This window comes from Macaca fascicularis, chromosome 14, assembly GCF_037993035.2.
Source record: "Macaca fascicularis isolate 582-1 chromosome 14, T2T-MFA8v1.1".
NCBI classification, from domain to species: Eukaryota; Metazoa; Chordata; class Mammalia; order Primates; family Cercopithecidae; genus Macaca; species Macaca fascicularis.
In genome coordinates, this window is record NC_088388.1 from 69,450,713 (window position 1) to 69,474,910 (window position 24,198).

Below are 24,198 nucleotides of genomic sequence, written 5' to 3' on the forward strand. Positions count from 1 at the left end.
CTAAAACTACCCTCTGCTTCAATCTTTGCCCCCATTTTGCTTGGACCTTTCACGTGGTGCTTAATAATGAGGCACAGCTGATATTGGTAATTTATATATGCGAGTACCATGTTCTTATTCTGCCAGAAGTTTGAGTTTCTTGAAAGTTTGGGCAAGCATGTTTTTAATCTCTCAATGCCAGTTACTAAAGCAGGATCAGGAAAAACAGAAAGTTTCATTTACCATCATTGACTGATTACCAAACAATTATGGCCACAGAAAGGGAGTTTTGAGTCCTATCATCTTTTGCCTTTGTCTCTTCTTTCTTCTCCTGTCTTCTCTTTCCCTATCTCAATTTCTTCCAGTATCTGTTATACCCCTCTCTTTATTCATCCCATCTTACTTGTAGTTCCCATCAATTTATTGCTTTATCTTCTTCCTCTCCTTATCTTACCATGTCTCATTTTTAAAAAACTCTCTCCCCTTCAGTTTTTTTTCCCCATATTTGCACTCCCGCCTTACCTGGTCACATCAGCAGGAAACACCACCAACTTCTCTTCAGTCCCATAACAGATCAGGGACTAAAACAGCTTCCAAAAGTGAGGGCTTTATAGGCAGCCTAGTAGAGTCCCCAGGCAACAGGGAGCATTCTTGATTAGTAAGCATTCTGGTTCGAGTAAGAGTGATGGAACCCATCTGCAACTCAGACATATCTCCAAGACTTACCTTCAAACCCTGCTCCCAGGCCCAAGCAAACCCCATCCATCAGGGGCTGGGAGAAGAGCCCTAGCCCTGGAGGCTGACAGTAATGGATATCTGCAAAAACTGCCTGCCTGGGTCAAATAACTATAACCATTCCTCTTCACTCAGCCTTAGGCTAACGACTCTCAGCCAGGAAGGCTCTCTGAATGTCAGAGCTGGATTAGGAGAGCAGAAAGAGTCATCCCATTGTTCTCTGTTTTCAATATATCCTCTTCCTAAGAGGTCTCATTACTCTCCTGCCCGTTCATACATCCCTCCTCTTACACAGGAACTCCTCCCAAGAATCCTTCCCATTCAAGTCATATCTGGAGCCATCTACCTTCTATGCATAAGCAACCTAACATTTGATGAACACATAATATGTTCCAGAAACTATATCTTTCAAATGCATTGTCTTAATCAACCTTATGAGTTAAGTATTATTATCTATTATTTCCCAGCTGAGGAAATTGAAGCTCAGAAAGATTTTTTAATAACTTTGCTGTCTAAAAGTTAGCAAGTTGCAGAAATGGTACTCAAGCCTATTTCAGAAATGGTACTCAAAATTTTGAAATAAGTCTTATTTCAAAACTTTTCACCTTAACCATCATGCTAGACTACCTTCTAATGTCAACTGTTTCCATTCGGATCTTCAGGAACTATGGTTTAAATTCATCGTCCTTAATCTGTCAGTTTCATAGATTGATTTCCAACTGTGTGCCCACATATGGTTTAAGCTTAGTTTAGTCTGGAATGCAACTATTCACAGTAGACAGTCAATTAATAATCCTGATTATATCTAATCTACCCTGGCTTTTTATACTTTCCCCCACCTTGAGACAGAGTCTCGCTCTGCCACCCAGACTGAGTGCAGTGGCACGATCTCCACCTCCTGAGTTCAAGCAATTCTCCTGCCTCAGCAGGGATTATAGGCACCTGCCACCACACCTGGCTAATTTTTGTATTTTTACTAAAGACAGGGTTTCACCATGTTGGCCAGGCTGGTCTCAGACTCCTAACCACATGATCTGCCCACCTTGGCTTCCCAAAGTGCTGGGATTACAGGCATGAGCGGCCGTGCCCAGCCCTTTTTGTACTTCTTGAAACATTTTCCAAATATATTCTTACTATATATGTATGAGTCACACTGAGTAAAGATGCTTATCTCAGTATCAAGGAAGATCAAGCAACTTTATAAAGTTACACATCAGGTAATGCTCAGATGCATAAGTAAACACCACCCCCTTTTCCTGGTTCCTATTAGTGAAGATGAGTGACTATGAAATTTTCAGATAAGATTTATGAATATTAAATGAGAACAGAAAGAATAGAAAGTATTTCATCAATCTTAATATAGTTATCATTAATTCATTAATTCAAAAATATATATTAAGTGTCCACCATATGGTCTAAACTACATTACACACTTGGATTGTGATGAAGTGGGATAAAAGAGACCCTGTTCATATGGAGTATATATTAAGCACAAGTCAGAAAAGACCTCTGAACAGAAGTGAGGCTGAGTTTGAGTTCTAAAGCTTATGTGAAATTTCTTATTTTTCCAACTCACTGAATGCACCATTTTCTCAAACTCTGCACATGCTATTTATTTTTAATATTTTTTCTTTTCTGATTCCAACCCCTTAAATATGTACACCTTATGTTATAAAATAGATATATAAATAACAAATAAAGGCAAAAGAAAATAAATGTTCTATGTTCATCACTGAATACCAGAGTGATTCTAGTGGAGTAAGAGCAGTCTGGACAGATTTCTCAAAAAAAGTTATTAAAAAATGACATACAACAGAAAACTATTCAGCAATAAACAGGAATAAACTACCAATACATGCAATAACATGGGTGAATCTCAAAAGCATTTTATTAAGAAGCTAGACACAAAAGACTATAATACAAGGTTTCATTTGCATGACACTCTGGAAAAAGAATCATTATAGGGAGGGAGAGCCAATCAATGCTTGCCAGTCAATGCTTGCCCTCTGGTGGGTGACAATACAGTGGTTGACCACAAATGGGCAGCATAAAGAAATCTGGGGAAGTGATAAAATTGTTCTGTACCTTTGTTTCAGTGGGGGTAATACAATGCATTTGTCAAAACTTATAAAATGATATGCCAAAGTGAGTAAATTTTATTGTACATAAATGTTTGAAAATTTCTTATATACAATTTTAAAGTATAAAAGCTTATGTTTTATCAAGCTAAAATAAATTATTGCTCTCATCAAAACCATTATGCAATTTCATTTCACAACCCATTATATTTGTACTGTTCAATACAGCAGCTACTAGTTACATATTAGAACTTAAAGTTACACTTAAATCAACTAAAATTAAGTACATTTAAAATTCAGTTCCTCCGCTTGCACTAGCAAAATTTCAAGCAATTAATAGCCATGTACGGCTACTAGTTACTAAACAGCAGAGATATAGAAAATATCCACTTCTGCGGGAATTTCTATTGGATAGTGCTGTGTTTGATACGCTTCTCTAACTTGATTGCATTTACATGTAAATAGTAGATGCCATTAAGGGCTAACCCTAGCCCCACAAAAGGCCTGGACAATCCACCATCAGATCTGCTTGGTCGTAACACTGTACACAATGGGATTGAGCACAGGAGGGAGAAGCAGGTAGATATTGGCCATGAATGTATGTATTGGTGGTGACAAATGCTTCCCATAGCGATGAATTAGGGTCATACCAATCAGAGGCACACAGAAAAGCAGCGCTGCACAGATGTGAGAGAGGCAAGTGTTGAGAGCCTTGAGCCTCTCTTCCTGGGAAGCAATGTTCAATACTGCCTGGAGGATTAGAATGTAAGAGGCCAAAAGTATCAAGGCATCTAGTACAATGATGAAGATCACAGCCAGCAGGCCATAGATGCTATTGACACTGGTGTCAGCACAGGCAAGCCTCATGGCATCCTGATGGAGGCGGTTGCATGGGAGAGGACACTGGAGTGACAGAAAGGTAACCTTTTGATGAGCAAAGGCACAGGGAGCACAGTCCCCATACTCCGTAGCAGGACTGCTGCTGCAATCTTGCTGATGACACTGTGAGTGAGAATGGTAGCATAGTGCAAAGGAAAGCCGATGGCCACAAAGCGATCAAAGGCCATGGCCACGAGAACACCTGATTCTACTCCCCTAAATGTGTGGATGAAGAACATCTGAATAAGGCAGCCACTAAAAGTTATTGAATGCCAGTTGAACCAGTGAACACTGACCATGGTAGGCATGGAAGACAGTGAAAGGCTGAGGTCAGTGGCAGCTAATATGGCTAGAAAATAACACATGGGCTCATGGAGACTTTGCTCAACTTTGAGGACAACAAGGATGGTGACATTTCCCAAGATCGTGGTGCTGTAAAGAAGACAGAGGGGCAAGGCCATCCATAAGTCTTTCTCTGGCATTCCTGGAATCCCAGTCAGTGTGAAGAAGTTCTGGTGGTTCTCAGTAGTTTGGCTGAGTGGTGACATAATGGAATCAAGGTTTGACTAGGGAAAAAGAGAAGAGCTCATTAAGTCAAATAGACTTCAACTGGAATCAGTAACAATAAGTATTGAGATGGTAGCTGTAAGAGGAAGTAACTTAAATATTATTCGTGCACACCCATGTTCAGTTTGATACAGCAACCAATATCCTCTGCTTCATGAAGCAAGAATGCTGCTACTAAGCACAAAATTTTAAAATATTTAGGAGAAAGAGAAACAAAAAACCTCCAGTCAACATCTGCACATAATAGGGACATATGCAATTCAGAAATATCAAGAAGCTACCTGTCTTGCAGACTGCAATACTAGGGAAGAATTTGGCATTGTGTATTTACATATATAATAAACATTAACACCAATAACCATGAAGAATATAACCACAATCCTAATATGAGGGCGGTTCATAAACTCAGATGTGCAGATATAAACATGTGGATGTATATGTGTGCATCTTAGTTGCGATCTTAAATTGTTTTGATTTTCATATGATCATTTCCCTCTTCGGTACTCAATTTCTCAATCCTTTCCCTCTTTGACACTTGTGTGATGTGAGATGGAGGAGGAAAGACACACTTTAAGGAATTTAAAGCTCTGACCTTCTGTATTCCTAAGAGTCTGTGAGTACTAAAGGGATCTGAGCCTGCAGCAAGTGAGGGAGGAAGAAGTCACCTTGGCTCCCAAGGAACTTAAAAAAGACCTACTGTGGTAGGAAGAATAATACCCTCAAAGATGTCCTCATCTGAATCCTTGAAAACTATCGACATGCTACTTTGCATGTCAAAAGGGAATTTCCATATGTAGTTAAAAATTAAGAACCTTGAGATGTAGAGTTTATCCTACATTGTCCAGGTAGGCCAAATCACATCACAGTGGTACTTAGAAATGAATAACCTTTGTCAACCGCAGAGAACCAGAAAGATGGCAGCGTGAGCAGAACTGGACCTGAATTATAGACATTGAAGATGAAGGAAGGGAACCAGAAGACAAGGAATATTAGTGGCCTTTAGAAGATGGAAAGGTAAGTGAACAGAATTTTCCCCTAAGTCTACAGAAAATATTGCAGAAAAGAATGCCTTAAATCTTGGTTTTAGCCCAGTGAGACCCATTTTGGACTTCTGATCTAACAAACTGTTAAAAATGAATATATATTATTTTAAGCCACTAAGTTTGTAGTAACTTCTTATGGCAGCAATAGAAAACAGATACCCAGGAGCCACATAAGAGTTGCTTTAGTCCCTTTTCAGAAATATCTAAAAGCTTCCCATTGTCATTCTCATTTATTCAGGCCTTTTTCTTCAGAATGTTCTTCCATGCAATTAGATTTCTCTGTCCTAAGGTGCATCTAGAAAGGAATTTTGAGATTTACTTTTCTCTTCATGAAGGAGCAGAATGATCTCCAGTACTTGCAAAGAGTTTTACAACTACTCTATGGTTCAGCCAGATTAAATCCATCCATGGAGAATTTCCCAAAAGACAGGTTCAAACATGGTTCAGATTACTGAAGTCAGTGTCCTGGGTGTTAAAACTCATCTAGAAGTTTTTTCCTGTTTCTCCTTAGAGAAGACCCATTCTCTTCCTTCCATACTCCTATGTGGCCATTCTAATAAATGTCATCTTGAGTTAGCAGCAGCTACATTTCTCACTGTAACTCCAAGTAAGGCCTAGTTACATCTGTGGGGAATCACAGACATTAATGTCTACTACTTGCAGTGAAAAAGATCAGATTAAAATCTTGGTGCCACACAATCAGTTCTCTTCCATTTCAATTTTTTGATGTCGTCTTAAGAACATATATCCAAATGTGCAGCTGAGCTAATCACCTTTTCAGGCCAGTCTAGCCACAGCTGACAGAAGGTTCAGGACTAGAAGAAAGAGTAGTGCTATAGTGGCTCTGAAATTTGTATTTATCATAACCTTTCTGAGAATGCCAGAAAGGGTCTCCCAGTTAAGAATGCATACACATACACACACACACACACACACACAGACACACACACACTCCTCCCAACACACCACACACACATATATACAAGCAAAGTTCTGCATAAAAAGTAAGTGAATTCAGATATTTTAGAAAACCATCTATGGACCCAGGTTAAGAACTCTTTAAGAAATTATTTTAAATAAATGAAATAGGAGCCTTGGTCATAGAAAGTAACAAAGCCACTAGACAAAATCCAGAGCTACACACAAAAGACAGAGAGCTCTGGATACTTGCGAATGAACAAGACAGAAAAAAGTCACTCCAAATTTCTCAGTCAGTAGTTTAGTGCAGTACTGTCCAATATGGTAGCCCCTAGACACATGCATCTATTTAAATTTAAATTGATTAAATTAAATTACAATTTCACCTTACTTGTACTAACCATATTTTAAATGTTCAATAGCCACATGTGACTAGTGGCTACTGAATTGGATAAAACTGTTGTAGAATATTTTCATCATTGCAAAAAATTTTATTTGAAACTTCAACAACTGGAGCTGCAGACTGCAGACTTAAAGGATACCAACATCCTTGCTGACTCTTGAAAAATAACGGGTCTGATTGGATTGAGGGTCTTTCACTTACATAATAAGTGTCTCTCTTTACCTATATATCTGTCTCTCTTTACCTATATCTCTCTGTCTTTGACTCTGTTTAGGGAAGTTGTAAAGAAAAATCGCTTTAAAAATAAAGGCTCTGGGGTTTGAATCTTAGCTTTATGACTTTTAACAAGTTACTTAATAATCACTGTGCTTAATTCCTCACTTCTTTAAAATAAAAGTAATAGTACCTACCATAAGGTTGTTAAGAGTATACATTTGGAATATTGATAGAGCACTTAGATAAGCACCAGGAAAATAATAAAGACTCAATAAAGTTCAGATATAATAAATGCCCATGTATTACCTATAAACTTGGTAATGTTTGCTTGACTATAAAAATTATCTCTCAAAAGATTTGTCATGAAATCTATTTATATAATTCCAAAGTTATGCACCTACTTTAATATATACTATTTATATATGTTGATCAAAGTCTGTATTACCTAAATCTTTCTATCCCTCAGGCAGTTTATGCCAACATTTAATACCACTGGCTTGCCGACAGTGGCTGTTGCAGGGTTCAAGACAGTGGATTCAGTGGATCTGTCTCAACGACTTTGCACCTTATCATTAATGTTTACGGTAAAGGATTTAGTGAAAGCAAGCCTCAGATAAACCAAAGACGAAAAGACAATATACTAGTAGAATTCACATGTAGTAAAAATCAGTAAGAACAAGTAAAGAATAAGAAAATTGATTATGAGTGATGAGCAGCCACAAAAGAAACACTACACTGGCAATCTAAGCACCCTAATCCCAGAGACCAGCACAGACCTTCCAGAATTTGGGACAAGGATAGTAAATGAGGCCCCTGATTACTTAAGATCTCATGAACCAAGGAAAAGTTGATCATGTTTAATTAATTTATTGATAAGTGACTTCAAATTTGTTAAGTTTCTACTAAGTACCAGATGCGTCGTGAGTAATCAGAGGACAAAAAGAAGCATTTTTCTTTTTCCGTCCAAGACCTGTTAGCAAAGAACATATGGAAAGCAAGATGAGACACATGAGTGTACTGTATAGCTGGGGTTGAATGAAGGCATGTTTTACAGGTGGGTCCATATATCCAGCTTGTCTCATCAGCTGACTAGCTTAATTCTGTCTAAATAATAGTGGTAGACCATGGAAAGAGTTGAACCTAAACTTTCCTCACAGCAATAGGACAGGAGCTTCTGTGGCTTCAGAAGTATATGTGGGGGTCAAGGTGGAGAAGGAGTGGGCATTGAGAGTCCTTCCCTTCTATGTAGTGTTGAACTTCACTTGCCATACTCTTCCATGCAGGCAGGAAGATGGAAAGGCTGCTCTCTGAGGAACAGGCATGAGCATACTATACTCTTAAAGGATCTGAGCTGCTGAGTAAAAGCTGGCCCTTTGGACTTGTTTCTCGTGGGATCCATAGACTAGTCTCACTAGGATAAGAAACTATCTGCTATTGACCTTGAGCTGGGACTCAGAAGAAGGTACTCAGGGGTGAGTGGGGGAAGGGGACAATGATCTATATGGCTCTTGTTTTACTGACTAGTTTTTGGTAGAATCACATCTCCCCTTGCCACTTACTTCCCACATCTACAGTTAGAAGTGTTAGTTCTATTTTAATGAAAAGGAGAAGAAAATGAAAAACTAATGCTTGCTGAGCATTGTAATCATTCTAGACTCTTTATTAGTATTTAAAAAACACAAGCAATGTAAAAAGCACAAGCTTTGCGTGTTATCCTAGATAGACAATAAAAGGAATAATGGGCAGACATTTTAAAATTATTTTAGTCCTTTAATAATAAACAATCTTATATTTATTGAGTGCTTGTTCATGTTCCAGGCTCTGTTCTTAGCCCTTTACATGTCCTATCTCATTTAGAGATACAAAAACCTTAGTGGAAAAGTACTATTATTATTGCTAATGAATGCACTAGAAAAACAAGGGTCAGAGAAGTTGATTAGCTTGTACCAGATCCCAAAACTAAAGCTTAAATATAGGTTCTCTGATCATTGTGCTTTGAAGTTCTGTTTAGTTCTAAAGGAGAAGATCAACATTCAGTCACAGGGGAGATTTCTGCCACTAAATTCAAATTACAGATAAAAGAGTGAACGGGGCTCAACACACAATCTCCTTCACCTCTACCACTCATTGCTGACCTTTACATTTTTCTACGAACTGTCCATACTGCAGTTTCTGCCATTCTGTGACAAGGTCCTCAAAGAAAGCACTTCTCAGGCCTCAGATTTTTCCCCAACTCACCCAAAGCCTGGTCTAGGAGACAAGAGTCTTAGAATTTCCCCTGGAGTGATTCTGTGGAGACATGAGCATGTGACTTCCTGGAGATGCCCCTGGGGAGGAAAGCTACACAGACCCAGGCTTCTGAGCATGCTAGTCTACTTTTATTCCCAGAGGACCTGGTTTTGCCTAATACAGATCTGTGGTAGCAACCCATCCAAACGCAGAATTATTCTCGGTCCTATATGAATGTGCATCACTAACTATATTGAAATACATTTAAACCCTAGTGCTTAATTTTAATAATTCTCTGTCTAAAAGAAAAAGCTGAAAGAAAAATTCACCCTTGTTTCACACACCATTGTGTTATTTTCCCATTCTCTTTTCTGTTTCACAGCAAAGCCTCTCAACATTGTGGTCTACAATCCCTGTCCATACTTCCCATTCTCTCCTCAATTCACTTCAGTGAATGTTCTTTTTCACACCACTGAAACAGTATGTGCAGATGTCACCAATAATCTGCTTATTGCTACACTTAGCAAAAATTCATTGTCTTACTCTCTTGTTTGTTCTTCAGGATTCAATACAGTAGAATATTGCTGCAATGTTGAATTATTTTCCTTTATTGGTTTCTCTGAAATCATGTTTGCTTGATGTTTCCTCCTACTTTAATTTATACTCTTTATTATTCTTTGATTATATGTCTTCTTCCTAGAGCACTAAATGTCAGTTTATCTTTTATTTGATCTTTTTTCCTCTATTTTAACTCCACCCTTTCACTTACTGATATCATCAACTACCATTGCTTTAAATATCATCTACATACTGATTAACTACAAGTGTGTATCTTCAGGCTACAATACTGCCTTGATCTCCAGATCAGTTTCCTACTTGATAACTCCACTGTAATACAAATAGGAAACTGAAAATTAACATGGCAAATACTGTGAAATGAAAACAAAAATAAAATGTTTTCTTTTCATCTGCTTAAGGTTAATTTCAGTAAATCACTAACCAAACCACAATTCACCCAGTAACCCAAACTAAAATTCAGGTCTTTTCTCCCTCTCGTACACATATCTAATCCATCACCATGGTACTATTCAGTGATTCACTGTGCCATTTTGATTTTTCTATTAACACGTTATTAGCTATATTTTGAGTTATTTTTCTTAGTAATTATTCTAAAAATTATAAAATCCATCTTCACCTTATAACTCTCTAGTTCACGTTAATAGTGTCTTAATCACAGTAAAATATTTCAGCTTTTCCACACTGTAGCTCGATTTTATTTTATCCTTTATGAGATTATTTTAATACATATTCCACCTACATGATATAGACCATATAATTCAGTGTCATTATTTATTTAAACAAGTTGTTTTTAAAAACATATTTTAAAGATAATACAATATTTACATAAGCAGTCTTTTCTATTACTCAGTATCTATCATTTTCAGTGTATTTTCTTTTATTATTATTATTATACTTTAAGTTCTAGGGTACATGTGCACAATGTGCAGGTTTGTTACATATGTATATATGTGGCATGTTGGTGTGCCGCACCCATTGTAACTCGTCATTTACATTAGGTGTATCTCCTAATGCTATCCCTCTCTCTCTCCCCACCTGACGACAGGCCCTGGTGTGTGATGTTCCCCACCCTGTGTCCAAGTGTTCTCATTGTTCATAGGACATTCTCATTGTCCTATGAGTGAGAACATGTGGTGTTTGGTTCTCTGTCCTTGCAATAGGTTGCTTACAATGATGGTTTCCAGCTTCATCCATGTCCTTACAAATGACATGAACTCATCCTTTTTTATGGCTGCATAGTATTCCATGGTATATATGTGCCACATTTTCTTAATCCAGTCTGTCATTGATGGATATTTGAGTTGGTTCCAAGTCTTTGCTATTGTGAATAGTGCCACAATAAACATATGTGTGCATGTGTCTTTATAGCAGAATGATTTATAATCCTTTGTGTATAGACCCAGTAATGGGATGGTTGGGTCAAATGGTATTTCTAGTTCTGGATCCTTGAGGAATCACCACACTGTCTTCCACAATGGTTGAACTAGTTTACAGTCCCACCAACCCTGTAAAATTGTTCCTATTTCTCCACATCCTCTCCAGCACCCATTGTTTCCACTTTTTAATGATCACCATTCTAACCGGTATGAGATGGTATCTCATTGTGGTTTTCATTTGCATTTCTCTGATGGCCAGTGATAATGAGCATTTTTTCATGTGTCTGTTGGCTGCATAAATAAATGTCTTCTTTTGAGAAGTGTCTATTCATATCCTTCACCTACTTTTTGATGGGGTTGTTTGATTTTTTTCCTGTAAATTTGTTTAAGTTCTTTGTAGATTCTGGATATTAGTCCTTTGTCAGATGGGTAGATTGCAAAAATTGTCTCCCATTCTGTAGGTTGCCTGTTCACTCTGACGGCAGTTCCTTTTGCTGTACAGAAGCTCTTTAGTTTAATTAGATCCCAGTTGTCAATTTTGGTCTTTGTTGCCATTGCTTTTGGTGTTTTAGTCATGAAGTCCTTGCCCATGCCTATATTCAGAATGGTATTGCCTAGGTTTTCTTGTAAGGTTTTTATGGTTTTAGGTCTAACATTTAAGTCTTTAACCCATCTTGAATTAATTTTTGTATAAGGTGTAAAAAGGGATCCAGTTTCAGCTTTCTACATATGGCTAGTCAGTTTTCCCCACACCATTTATTAAATAGGGAATCCTTTTCTCATTTCTTGTTTTTGTCAGGTTTGTCAAAGATCAGATGGCTGTAGATGTGTGGGATTATTTCTGAGGGCTCTGTTCTGTTTCATTGGTCTATATCTCTGTTTTGGCACAAGTACCATGCTGTTTTGGTTACTGTAGCCTTGTAGTATAGTTTGAAGTCGGGTGGTATGATGCCTCCAGCTTTGTTCTTTTGGATTAGGATTGTCTTGGCAATGTGGGCTATTTTTGGTTCCATATGAACTTTAAAGTAGTCTTTTCCAATTCTGTGAAGAAAGTCATTGGTAGCTTAATGGGGATGACATTTAATCTATAAATTACCTTGGGCAGAATGGCCATTTTCACGATATTAATTCTTCCCATCCATGAGAATGGAATGTTCTTCCATTTGTTTGTGTACTCTTTCATTTTGTTGAGCAGTGATTTGTAGTTCTCCTTGAAGAGGTCCTTCACATCCCTTGTAAGTAGGATTCCGAGGTATTTTATTCTCTTTGAAGCAATTGTGAATGGGAGTTCACTCATGATTTGGCTCTCGGTTTGTCTGTTATTAGTGTATAACAATGCTAGTGTCTTTTGTACATTGGTTTTGTATCCTGAGACTTTGCTGAAGTTGCTTATCAGCTTAAGGAGATTTTGGGCTGAGATGATGGGGTATTCTAAATATACAATCATGTCATCTGCAAACAGGGACAATTTGACTTCCTCTTTTCCTAATTGAATACCCTTTATTTCTTTCTCTTGCCTGATTGCCCTAGCCAGAACTTCCAGCACTATGTTGAATAGGAGTGGTGAGAGAGGGCATCTCTGTCTTGTGCCAGTTTTCAAAGGGAGTCTTCCAGTTTTTGCTCATTCAGTATGATATTGGCTGTGGGTTTGTCATAAATAGCTCTTAGTATTTTGAGATATGCCCCATCAACACCTAGTTTATTGAGAGTTTAGCATGAAGGGCTGTTGAATTTTCTCGAAGGCCTTTTCTACATCTATTGAGATAATCATGTGGTTTTTGTCTTTGATTCTGTTTATATGATGGATTAGGTTTATTGACTTGAGTATGTTCAACCAGCCTTGCATCCCAGGGATGAAGCCAACTTGATCATGGTGAATAAGCTTTTTGATGTGCTGCTGGATTCAGTTTGCCAGTATTTTATTGAGGATTTTTGCATTGATGTTCATCAGGGATATTGGTCCAAAATTCTCTTTTTTTGTTATATCTCTGCCAGACTTTGGTATCAGGATGATGCTGGCCTCATTAAATGAGTTAGGGAGGATTTTCTCTTTTTCTATTGATTGGAATAGTTTCAAAAGGAATGGTATAAGTGATCTTTGTACCTCTGGTAGAATTCAGCTGTGAATCTGTCTGGTCCTGGACTTTTTTTGGTTGGTAGGCTATTAATTATTGCCTTAATTTCAAAGTCTGTTTTTGGTCTATTCAGGGATTCCACTTCTTCCTGGTTTAGTCTTGGGTGGGTGTATATGTACAGGGATTCATCCATTTCTTCTAGGTTTTCTAGGTCATTTGCATAGAGGTGTTTATAGTATTTTCTGATGGTAGTTTGTATTTCTGTGGGATCGGTAGTGATATCCTCTTTATCATTTTTTATTGCGTCTATTTGATTCTTCTCTCTTTTCTTCTTTATTAGTCTTGCTAGCAGTCTATCAATTTTGTTGATATTTTCAAAAAACCAGTTCCTGGATTCACTGATTTTTTGAAGGGTTTTTTGTGTCTCTATCTCCTTCAGTTCTGCTCTGATCTTAGTTATTTCTTGCTTTCTGCTAGTTTTTGAATGTGTTTGCTTTTGCTTCTCTAGTTCTTTTAATTGTGATGTTAGGGTGTCAATTTTAGATCTTTCCTGCTTTCTCTTGTGGGCATTTAGTGCTATAAATTTCCCTCTACACACTGCTTTAAATGTGTCCCAGAGATTCTGGTATGTTGTGTCTTTGTTCTCATTGGTTTCAAAGAACATCTTTATTTCTGCCTTCATTTCGTTATGTACCCTGTAGTCAGTCATTCAGGAGCAGATTGTTCAGTTTCCATGTAGTTGAGTGGTTTTGACTGAGTTTCTTAATCCTGAGTTCTAGTTTGATTGCACTGTGGTCTGTGAGATAGTTTGTTATAGTTTCTCTTCTTTTACATTTGCTAAGGAGTGCTTTACTTCCAACTATGGTCAATTTTGGAATAAGTGCTATGAGGTACTGAGAAGAATGTATATTCTGTTGATTTGGGGTGGAGAGTTCTGTAGATGTCTATTAGGTCTGCTTGGTGCAAAGCTGAGTTCAACTCCTGGATATCCTTGTTAACTTTCTGTCTCGTTGATCTGTATAATGTTGACAGTGGGGTGTTACTTAGTCTCCCACTATTATTGTGTGGGAGTCTAAGTCTCTTTGTCAGAATCAAATAGACCCTCTTTGTAGGTCTCTAAGGACTTGCTTTATGAATCTGGGTGCTTCTGTATTGGGTGCATATATATTTAGGATAGTTAGCTCTTCTTGTTGAATTGATCCCTTTACCATTATGTAATGGCCTTCTTTGTCTCTTTTGATCCTTGTTGGTTTAAAGTCTGTTTTATCAGCGACTAGGATTGCAACTCCTGCTTTTCTTGTTTTCCATTTCCTTGGTAGATCTTCCTCCATTCCTTTATTTTGAGCCTATGTGTGTCTCTGCACGTGAGATGGGTCTCCTGAAGACAGCAAACTGATGGGTCTTGACTCTTTATCCAGTTTGCCGGTCTGTGTCTTTTAATTGGATAATTTAGCCAATCTACATTTAAGGTTAATATTGTTATGTGTGAATTTGATCCTGTTATTATGATGTTAGCTGGTTATTTTGCTTGTTAGTTGATGCAGTTTCTTCCCAGCATTGATGGTCTTTACAATTTGCGTTTTTTTTGTAGTGACTGGTACTGGTTGTTCCTTTCCATGTTTAGTGCTTCCTCCAGGAGCTCTTACAAGTCAGGCCTGGTGGTGACAAAATCTCTCAGCATTTCCTTGTCTGTAAAGGATTTTATTTCTCCTTCACTTATGAAGCTGTGCTAACAGTGAGTGAGGCTCCATGGGCATGTAACCCTGCAAGCCAGGCACAGGATATAATCTCCTGGTGTTGTTTGCTAAGACTGTTGGAAAAGCACAGTATCAGGGTGGTAGTTTTCTGATTTTCCTGGTACCATCTGTCATGGCTTCCCTTGGCTAGGAAAGGGAATTCCCCAACCCCTTGCTCTTCCTGGGTGAGGTGATGCCCTGCCCTGTTTCAACTCACACTCCGTGGGCTACACCCACTGTCCAACAAGCCCCAGTGAGATGAACCCAGTACCTCTGATGGAAATGCAGAAATCACCTGTCTTCTGCATTGCTCACGCTGGAAGCTGTAGACTGGAGCTGTTCCTATTCAGCCATCCTGGAAACTCCTCCAGTGTTCTTTATTTCTTCCTTGGATTTAATTAATGTCTGGTGTCATTTCTACTCACCATGAAGACATCCCTTAACATTTCTTGGTTTCTCGTAGGGTAGATTTTCTAGCAATAAAGTCTTTAGGCTTGTATTTATTAGGGAATTTATTTATTCTACCTTTGTTTTTGAAGAATAATTTCACTGAATACAGAATTCTTGAGGGTTTTTGTTTCTCTCAGAACTTTATAAATGTCAATCCAATGCCTTCTAGCCTCTGGTTGTTTTTTGTTTGTTTGTTTGTTTGTTTGTTTGTTTGTTTTTTCCAGATGAAATATCATGCATTGATTCAATCTTGTTAACCTTGTACTTGGTGAGTCATTTTTCTTTTGCTGTTATCAGTCTTGGTATTTCAGCAGTTTTATTGTGATTTACCTATGTGTTAATATCTTTACACGTATTCCAATTTAGTTTTCTTGAACTTACTTAACCTGTAGACTAATGTATTTGTTATTCAATCTAGAACAGTTTTAAAGTTATATTTGCAAGCATTGATTCTGTCACTTTCATTTTTTCTTCAGGAACTTCAATTACACAAATTTGGTATGCTGATATTGTCCCACAAATGTCTGAAACTCTATTTATTTGTCTTAAATATTTTTCTACATATTATTTGGATTTGATGTTTTCTATTTACTTATCTTCATGTTTATAGATTCTTACTTCTACCATCTTAAATCAGCTATTGAGTCTATCTAGTAATTTTTTAAAAAATTTTTGGTTCATTGTAATTTTCAACTCAAATTTCTATTAGCTTTTTAAATGCATTCTTTTTCTTTATGGCTATTACGTATTTGTTCAATCACTATCATCACATTTATTTTAATTATTTTAATATAATTTTTAATGGTCTCAACACATTTATAATACACTATTGGAATTATTTGTTTGCTAAAATCAATATATGGGCCTTTTCCAAGTAAAATTCTACTGACTGTTATACTTGCTTTAATTTTCAACTTTTATTTTAAGTTCAGGGGTATATGTGTAGGATGTGCATGTTTGTTACATAGGTAAATGTGTGCCTTGGTGGTTTGCTGCACAGATCACCCTATCACCCAGGTATTAAGCCCAGCATCCATTAGCTATTCTTCCTGATGCTACGCCTCCTCACACACCCTTCCCTCCAACACACCTGAGTGTGTGTTGTTCCCACCATGTGTCCATGTGTTCTCATCATTCAGCTCCCACTTATAAGTAAAAACAAGTGTGGTTGTTTTTTTTTTTTCTATTTCTGGGATAGTTTGCTAAAATAATGTCCTCCAGCTCCATCCATGTCCTTCGAAAGGACATGATTTCATTCCTTTTTATGGCTCCATAGTATTACATGTTGTATCTATAGCACATTTTCTTTAACCAGTCTATCAATAATAGGTATTTAGGTTGACTTCATGTCTTTGCTATTGTGACTAGTGCTGCAATGAACATGCACATGCATGTGCCTTTACAATAGAATGATTTTTATTCTTTTAGGTATATACTGAGTAATGGGATTTCTTGGTCAAATGGTATTTCTTCCTCTAGGTCTTTGAGTAAATGCCGTAACTTCTTCCACAGTGGTTGAACTAATTTATACTCCCACTAAGAGTTTAAAAGTGTTCCTTTTTCTTCCCAACCTTGCCAGCATCTTTTGTTTTTTGACTTTTCAGTAATAACCATACTGATTAGTGTAAGACAGCATCTTGGCCGGGCATGGCGGCTCACATCTGTAATCCCAGAACTTTGGGAGGTCAAGGTGGGGGCAGATCATGAGGTCAGGAGTTCGAAACCAGCTTGGCCAACTACTAAAAATACAAAAATTAGCCAGGCATGATGGCACACACCTGTAACCCCAGCTACTCAGGAGGCTGAGGCAGGAGAATCGCTTGAACCCAGGAGGTGGAGGTTGCAGTGAGCCCAGATCACATCACTGCACTCTAGCTTGGGCAACAGAGTGAGACTCCATTAAAAAAAAAAGAAAGAAAGAAAAAGGACAGCATCTCATTGTGGTTTTGATTTGCAGTCCTCTAATGATCAGTGATGTTGAACTTTTGGTCATATGTTTTTTGGTCACATGTATGTCTTCTTTTGAGACATGTCTGTTCATGTCCTTTGCTCACTTTTTAATGGGGTTGTTTTTTTCTTGTAAATTTGTTTAAATTCCTTATAGATATTAGATATCAGATGCATAGATTGCAAAAGTTTTGTCCTTTTCTTCATGTTGTCTATTTTCTCTGTTGATAGTTTCTTTTGCTGTGCAGAAGCTCTTTACTTTAATTATTTCCCGTTACTCAATTTTTGGTTTTGTTGCAATTGCTTTTGGCATCTTTGTCATGAAATCGCTCCCCGTGCCTATGTCCTGAATGGTATTGCCTAGGTTTTCTTCTGGGATTTTTAAATTTTGTGTTTTACATTTAAGTCTTTAGTTCATCTTGAGTTGATTTTTGTGTATGGTGTAAGGAAAAGGTCCAGTTTCAGTTTTCTGCCTGTGGCTAGCCAGTTCCCCCAGCACCATTTGTTAAATAGAGAATCATTTCCCCATTACTTATTTTTCCATGTTCTCCCTGTGAAATGTCCTGATGACTCCTGCTTACAAGCTCAGGAGCAAATGTCAAAGATCAGATGGTTGCAGGTGTGTAATCTTCTTTCTGGGTTTTCTGTTCTTTTCCATTGGTCTATATGTCTGTTACTGTACCTGTACCATGCTATTTTGGTTACTGTAGCCTTGTAATATAGTTTGAAGTCAGGTGGCATAATGTCTCCAATTTTTTTCTTTTTGCTTAGGATTGCCTTGGCTATTCAGGCTCTTTTTTGGTTCCATATGAATTTTAAAATAGTTTTTATAATTCTGTGAAGAATGCCAATAGTAGTTTAATGGGAATGGCATTGAATCTATAAATTGCTTTGGGCAGTATGACCATTTTCATGATATTGATTCTTCCAACCCATGAGCATGAAATGTTTTCTCATTTGCTTGTGTTTTCTTGTTTCCTCGAAAGTCTCATAGGTTTTTGTTATCAACCAGGTATCATGGATATAATAGAAACCTTAGATTCTTAATTGCTTTAAGAGATTTGTTGTGTTTTTAAATTCTTTTGTTTATTTTTAGTAACTTGTATGAATTTAAACTGAAATTTGTCTTCTCAAAATAAATCTCTTGCAATAATTGTTGCCACTGATCATTTCAGATCACTCATATTTCACATTATTACACTAATTGTAACCACTGATTACTTCCAGATCATTTTATTTGTATTCCACTTTCTTAGCCTGGCTTCCTACGAATTGCCCATGAGTATACACATCTTGGTGGTATGCCAATATTGAGGCAGAAATTGCTATTAAAACCCTTCAGTCAGAAACACTTGCACTGATTGATTTGAGTGGTGTGTGTAGCATACATTTAATATTCAACCAGTTTTCAAGTCTCTCTTTGCTTTCTCATGCCAGAAAGCTCTCTCGAGTTTCTCTCACATGTTTGAAAACTTTCTCACAAAGCCAGAGATATATGGAGAGCCCTGCCATAACAATAATTTCCAGGTTCTCCCTGTAAAATGTCCCGATGACTACTAAAACTGGATGGTGCTTGTTTATTTCGAACTGAGTTTTCCAGTCTTAGTTAACCAAGTTTTGCTTTTTTCTTTCTACCTGAAGTTGAGTCTGCACTGTCTGGCAGCACAACTGCTGGTTTGTCAACCACTCCCAACCTGGTAAAACTACTGCTGAAACAATTACTCCTCTTATTCCTCCTACTCCTCTGTCAGAGGAAGAAGAAGAAGAAGGAAGAAGGAAGAAGGAAGAAGAAGGAGAAGGAGAAGAAGAAGAAGAAGAAGAAGAAGAAGAAGAAGAAGAAGAAGAAGAAGAAGAAGAAGAAGAAGAAAGAAGAGGAAGAAGAAGAAGAAGAAGAAGAAGAAGAAGAAGAAGAAGAAGAAGAAGAAGAAGAAGAAGAAGAAGAAGGAAGAAGAGGAAGAAGAAGAAGAAGAAGAAGAAGAAGAAGAAGAAGAAGAAGAAGAAGAAGAAGAAGAAGAAGAAGAAAGAAGAGGAAGAAGAAGAAGAAGAAGAAGAAGAAGAAGAAGAAGAAGAAGAAGAAGAAGAAGAAGAAGAAGAAGAAGGAGGAGGAGGAGGAGGAGGAGGAGGAGGAGGAGGAGGAGGAAGAGGAGGAGGAGGAGAGGGAAAGGGAGGGGGAGGGGGAGGCGGAGGAAGAAGAAGAAGGAAAAGAATAATAATTTGACAATGGCAGGAGAGTGGTATTTTGGCCTGAAGTTGTAAAGGCTTTCGAGAATGAATGTTTCTCAACATGTTGCCTGTTTTAGTTAGTTTTCATAGAGTCAAATTTTTTGAAGTTTTTTTTTGGTTCATATATTCCCCCTTTTTGAGCAAAGAGGATTCATTAGTTCTACTTCAGAGGAAATTTCCCTTCCTAATAATTATTTTTCATGCTTTAGAGTGTTTTGCATTAAAATTAAACAAAGAAATTAGACAAATACTGGCTAATTTCTTTTTCCTAATGAAAAAGGAAACCAGATCTCTGATGCTAGTAGAGATAATCAAGCAGAGGAAAAAATAAAGTGTCATAATTTGGAAGCAATGAAAGAATATGTGAGGCCTTTGGCAATTAATTTATAATTTTATTAATAAATAAATTTAAAATGAGAATAGTCAATATGCTTATATGACTTCCATTAGGCCTATTTGGTTGTATAAATGCTGATGGGAAGGAGGAGGAATAGCTGGACTTCACCAGTAGAACTCATTTAATAATAGCTAACAAGGAATGCTGAATGAATGAGTGGTTAAATAACTTTCCCTAAGTCTAACGAGCTGACAAAATTAAAACTGTAAATTAAAACACGGTATATAAGACTCATGAACTCTGTTCTTTTTATTATATTTAACCATTTTAGATATGAACAGGAAGACCTTTCATGGATTAAGCTCCCGATAATAGGAAATTACTGGGATAATATAGGAGTCTTTCTGAAGTTGATTCTAGCAGTGGCATTAGTTTCTGTGACATGGAGGAGTCAAGGCCTGATACCTTCAGGGAAGTTCAAGCCACCAGTTTAACACTCAGGGGGAGTTGCATCAAGCATTTTGTGTGTTTTTAGTTCTATCCCCAACAGTATTTCAGACAGAAATATTCACAATTTTTTATTAAAAATGTATTGACACACATTATAAAGCCCTAGCTCTTAATGTTTATAGCATGCATTGTCTCTTTTCGGTTGTAGTACACAGTGGGGAAGAAATGGGTTTAGAAATTAAAAATAAATGAATAGCCTTCGGCCATATAATCTCAATCATGCCTAAACTAAAGCATCACCACAAGAACTGTTTATATGGGACTTTCGTTTTCTGCTGTGATTATGTGAATATGCCTGTGATGGAAAATAAATGAGATCAAAAGGGCATAAAGATGTGATAGAAAGGATCTGTGAACAATTTAAGGCCTGACCACACAGAGGCACAGACTAGAGAAACCAGCTGTTCTTGTATTTTTAAGAATTACCTCATTAATGCAAAACATCCTTATAGAGAAATACATTAAATTAAATGCAAGAAATTATACATGAGGTATTGGAATAACAATTCAGAAAACCAAAGAAGTTCAGCAAATTCAAAGAACATTTTTTTTAGATGCTCCTGATAGGCAGAGTCCAGACAATCATTCTATCCATTCCAAACAACAGTAAACTCCAGCTCTGTTTCATGGCAAATTGCAACACTATGTCATCATTGAGACTGAGACTGGCTTTGGAGTGAGAAGACCTCAACTGAAATTGGGCTGGAACTGTAAATCTTACTTAGTGATTAAACATGATTCAAATCAGTGTGTGTTTGCGCATGCATACACATGCAATTGTGTGCAATGTACGTGAGTTCACACCTGGCTAAGACTATGCAAATAAAATTAAAATGAAGAAAAATTTTGCATAAATGTTGACTGAATAGAGGACAGTTTGACAGATAAAGGAAGGGTTTAGAATCCTTAGGGAAATTAGGAAGGTATAGCTCAAGTGGCACTGCATAACACCCTTCATGGGAGTTCTTTCAGAGAAGTTGTGAAATTCTTGGAGAATCTTGATGACTCTAGACATCAACAGAGGTTTGAGCAGTCTTATAAGGGCCTCTACATGCTAGTCTCAGGAAAGGAAAGAAACCAAATTAGTTCTGAACCATAGCACCAGGTTGATAAAGGTAATAAATTAATCTTAAAAGATTTTTTCCATGTCCTCTACATAGCAAGCTCTGTGTAAGATTATTTAGGACATTTTTAAATTAAATCCTCACAAAGATTCTAGAGAGGAATGTGATAAGGACAGATGAGAATAGTGTATAGAATGTCATGTGGTGATAGAAAGCAAAGATGGAAAGAAAAGGTAAAATGCAGGTGTTGTTATTAGGAGTAAAAGAAGAAGACATACACTATGGGGAGGACGTAGTGCAAGGCTAGGCATAAAATAAAGATGGAATGGAAGAATGTATAAGAATTTCATTGGGAGATAGAGAAAGGAGGTGTCTGGAAATTAAAGAAGATTAAAAGAATGAATATGAAGAATGGAGATAAGAATGAAAAAAAGAAGATGAGGGTGAAACACTGATTCAGGTAAGGAAAATCAGAGTCAAAAACATAGGGATAAACAAGAATCAACTATTTGCATGGAAGAACAGGGTTTCAGCAGGTCCTCAGGACTTCAGGAATGTTAAAGATTTTTCAAGTAGGTCCCAAGAAAAACCACTAGTAGGGATGAACCAGCTGGTCGTTCCCACCTGAAAACCACAAGAATGGCTGGGGATACAGAACAGCAGGCCCAAACAAGTGAAGGCTCTCACTTAACATTTAAAGTAAAACAAAACCCCTCCTCAGAGTGCAGGCAGAAGGTTAGGCAGGCATCACAAAGTGCTTTGTTTAGATCTCACCATTGTGATTTCTGGGAGGGAGGGGCCCAAATTTTGTTAGAAAGACACAACACAACAAGTATGAGTGGACTACACTACCTTTCAAAAATTCTTCTGTGTCTAAGATACCCAAATCTGTAAAATAACTTATTAGCAGTCACGTTTTTCTAACAGAAAATCCTCATCCTAGAGCAAAGAAATGAGGCAGAAAAGGTAGGGAAACTACTTGTTCTTACACGCCTGATCTCATTCCTACTTCAGAGCTCCCAGACGAGATTTTGAAATGTTTTTCGCTCTTCTCGCAAGTACCTAGGTGAGAACAAAGACACCATAGTACCTCTCACAGACTCCCAATTTTAAGTTTTTGTCTGTGGTCTCTTAGAAAAATAGATTTTTCTCTTTGTTGAAAATTTTTAATTCATCTGCAGGAGATCAGAACAGAGTTTGAGGGATTATAAGACTTCTCTTCTGAAAGAAGATTGACGTTCAGTCATCCATATTCACCCATTCATTGTTTTATGTCTTAATTGCACTAATATGGAAAAAATTAACAATGCCTTGCATATGCTCAATGAGGTGATGAACCATAAAACAGTCCTTTACATTAGGAAATTTTAACTTCTAGTAGGAGAGATGGACATTAAACAAATACATACACAATGTTTAACTATACTCACTGATAAGAAGGAAGAGCCCAAAAACATGAAAACAACATATGAGGAAACCTTAAGCTACTATGGATATTTGGAATCGGCATAATTGGGAAGGATAGCTAGGCTTTGCTTAGGCAAAGAAGAGCTTCACGAGGGGTGAAGAAAAACATAAAGACCTGGAAAGAATTCATGGAGAAACGCTATATCAGGAAGTATCTCACTGGGACCCAGGAACTTAAAGACTGCAAATTTGGCTGGATTAAAGAGACTGAAGGGGAGAGTAAATGGTGTGAGTCGGTGCTAGAGAGGTAGGTAGGGGTTGAATCTCGCTTTACATTGAGGGCTAAGATAAGGATTTAGAGCTTTGTTCTAAGTACATTGGGAACCCTTAAAGGAGTTTTATTTGAAATAAATAAATGAGATTTATATTTGTTCTAAAAAAGTCTAGTGTAACTGCCGAATGAAGAATGTATTAGAAAGGGGCATTCATGGATACAGAAAGATCAGTTAGGGAGCCTGAAAGAACTGGGCTAAGTATTACCTTATACCTTATATGTGGTTGTTTGTGAGCCAATAAGCTTTATTTTCTTCTAGCTATCTTAAAATGAGACTATGGAAATTATAAATTGTTTAAATTTCTAAAGATTAAATGTTAAATAGAATAATTTCATCCAATAATGTGTCTATTTGCATATGTAATTCATTACAATTATCCTTACAATAGATATCCAGGATACATACTCTCTCTCTCTCTCTCTCTCTCTATATATATATATATATACACACACACACACACAAACATATTAGATTTAAAAAAGGCAAAAACTGCAATTACTTTTGCACCAACCTAGTATATTTATGTGTATGTGTATATAGAAGTATATATGTGTATACTTGGAAGCTGTATGTATCTATATGTATATGTATCTATATACATATAGATTCATATATATATAGATATATACATATATGTATATACATATATACATATATATAAAATATCCTCATACATCCTCATACACATGGATTTATGTGGATGTAGGTTCTGATGACAGTGGGATTGTATATAGTCATGGGTGTGTTGTGATGGTATTGTGAGGTTTTTTAGTGGGGTTTAAAAAAATTATTTAGCAATATGCTCTATGTTATTAAGACCTTGGTTACGTCTACTTCTTTTCTGCTAAACCTTGAAAACTATATGAGGAGGATATATCAAAGGAGACAGCAAAATTCTTTACGGTCTAAACACTGGATGTTTACTCTTGTTTCCATTTTTCAAATAAAGAAATTTATTCCAAGAGAAGGGAGGTAATCACATGTGACTGTGTAGGAAGGAAAAAGACAAAGTGTTACAAGTATCATCTAAAAGTTGTTTTTTAACTTTATTCTTTCCTCTGCTATTCTACCTATGTATTCATAAAGCCATTGTTCTGTCCATATGAGAATAT

General features: G+C 37.0%; 1 protein-coding gene and 1 pseudogene across 1 annotated transcript in view; both read right to left on the reverse strand.

Annotated features, from left to right (window-relative positions):
• MMP26 (matrix metallopeptidase 26) overlaps positions 1-24,198 on the reverse strand; it is a 370,667-nt gene that overhangs the window by 119,025 nt on the left and 227,444 nt on the right. The gene's annotated exons all lie outside the window — the stretch shown is intronic.
• On the reverse strand, positions 3,312-4,998 carry LOC107127473 (olfactory receptor 51H1-like; annotated as a pseudogene).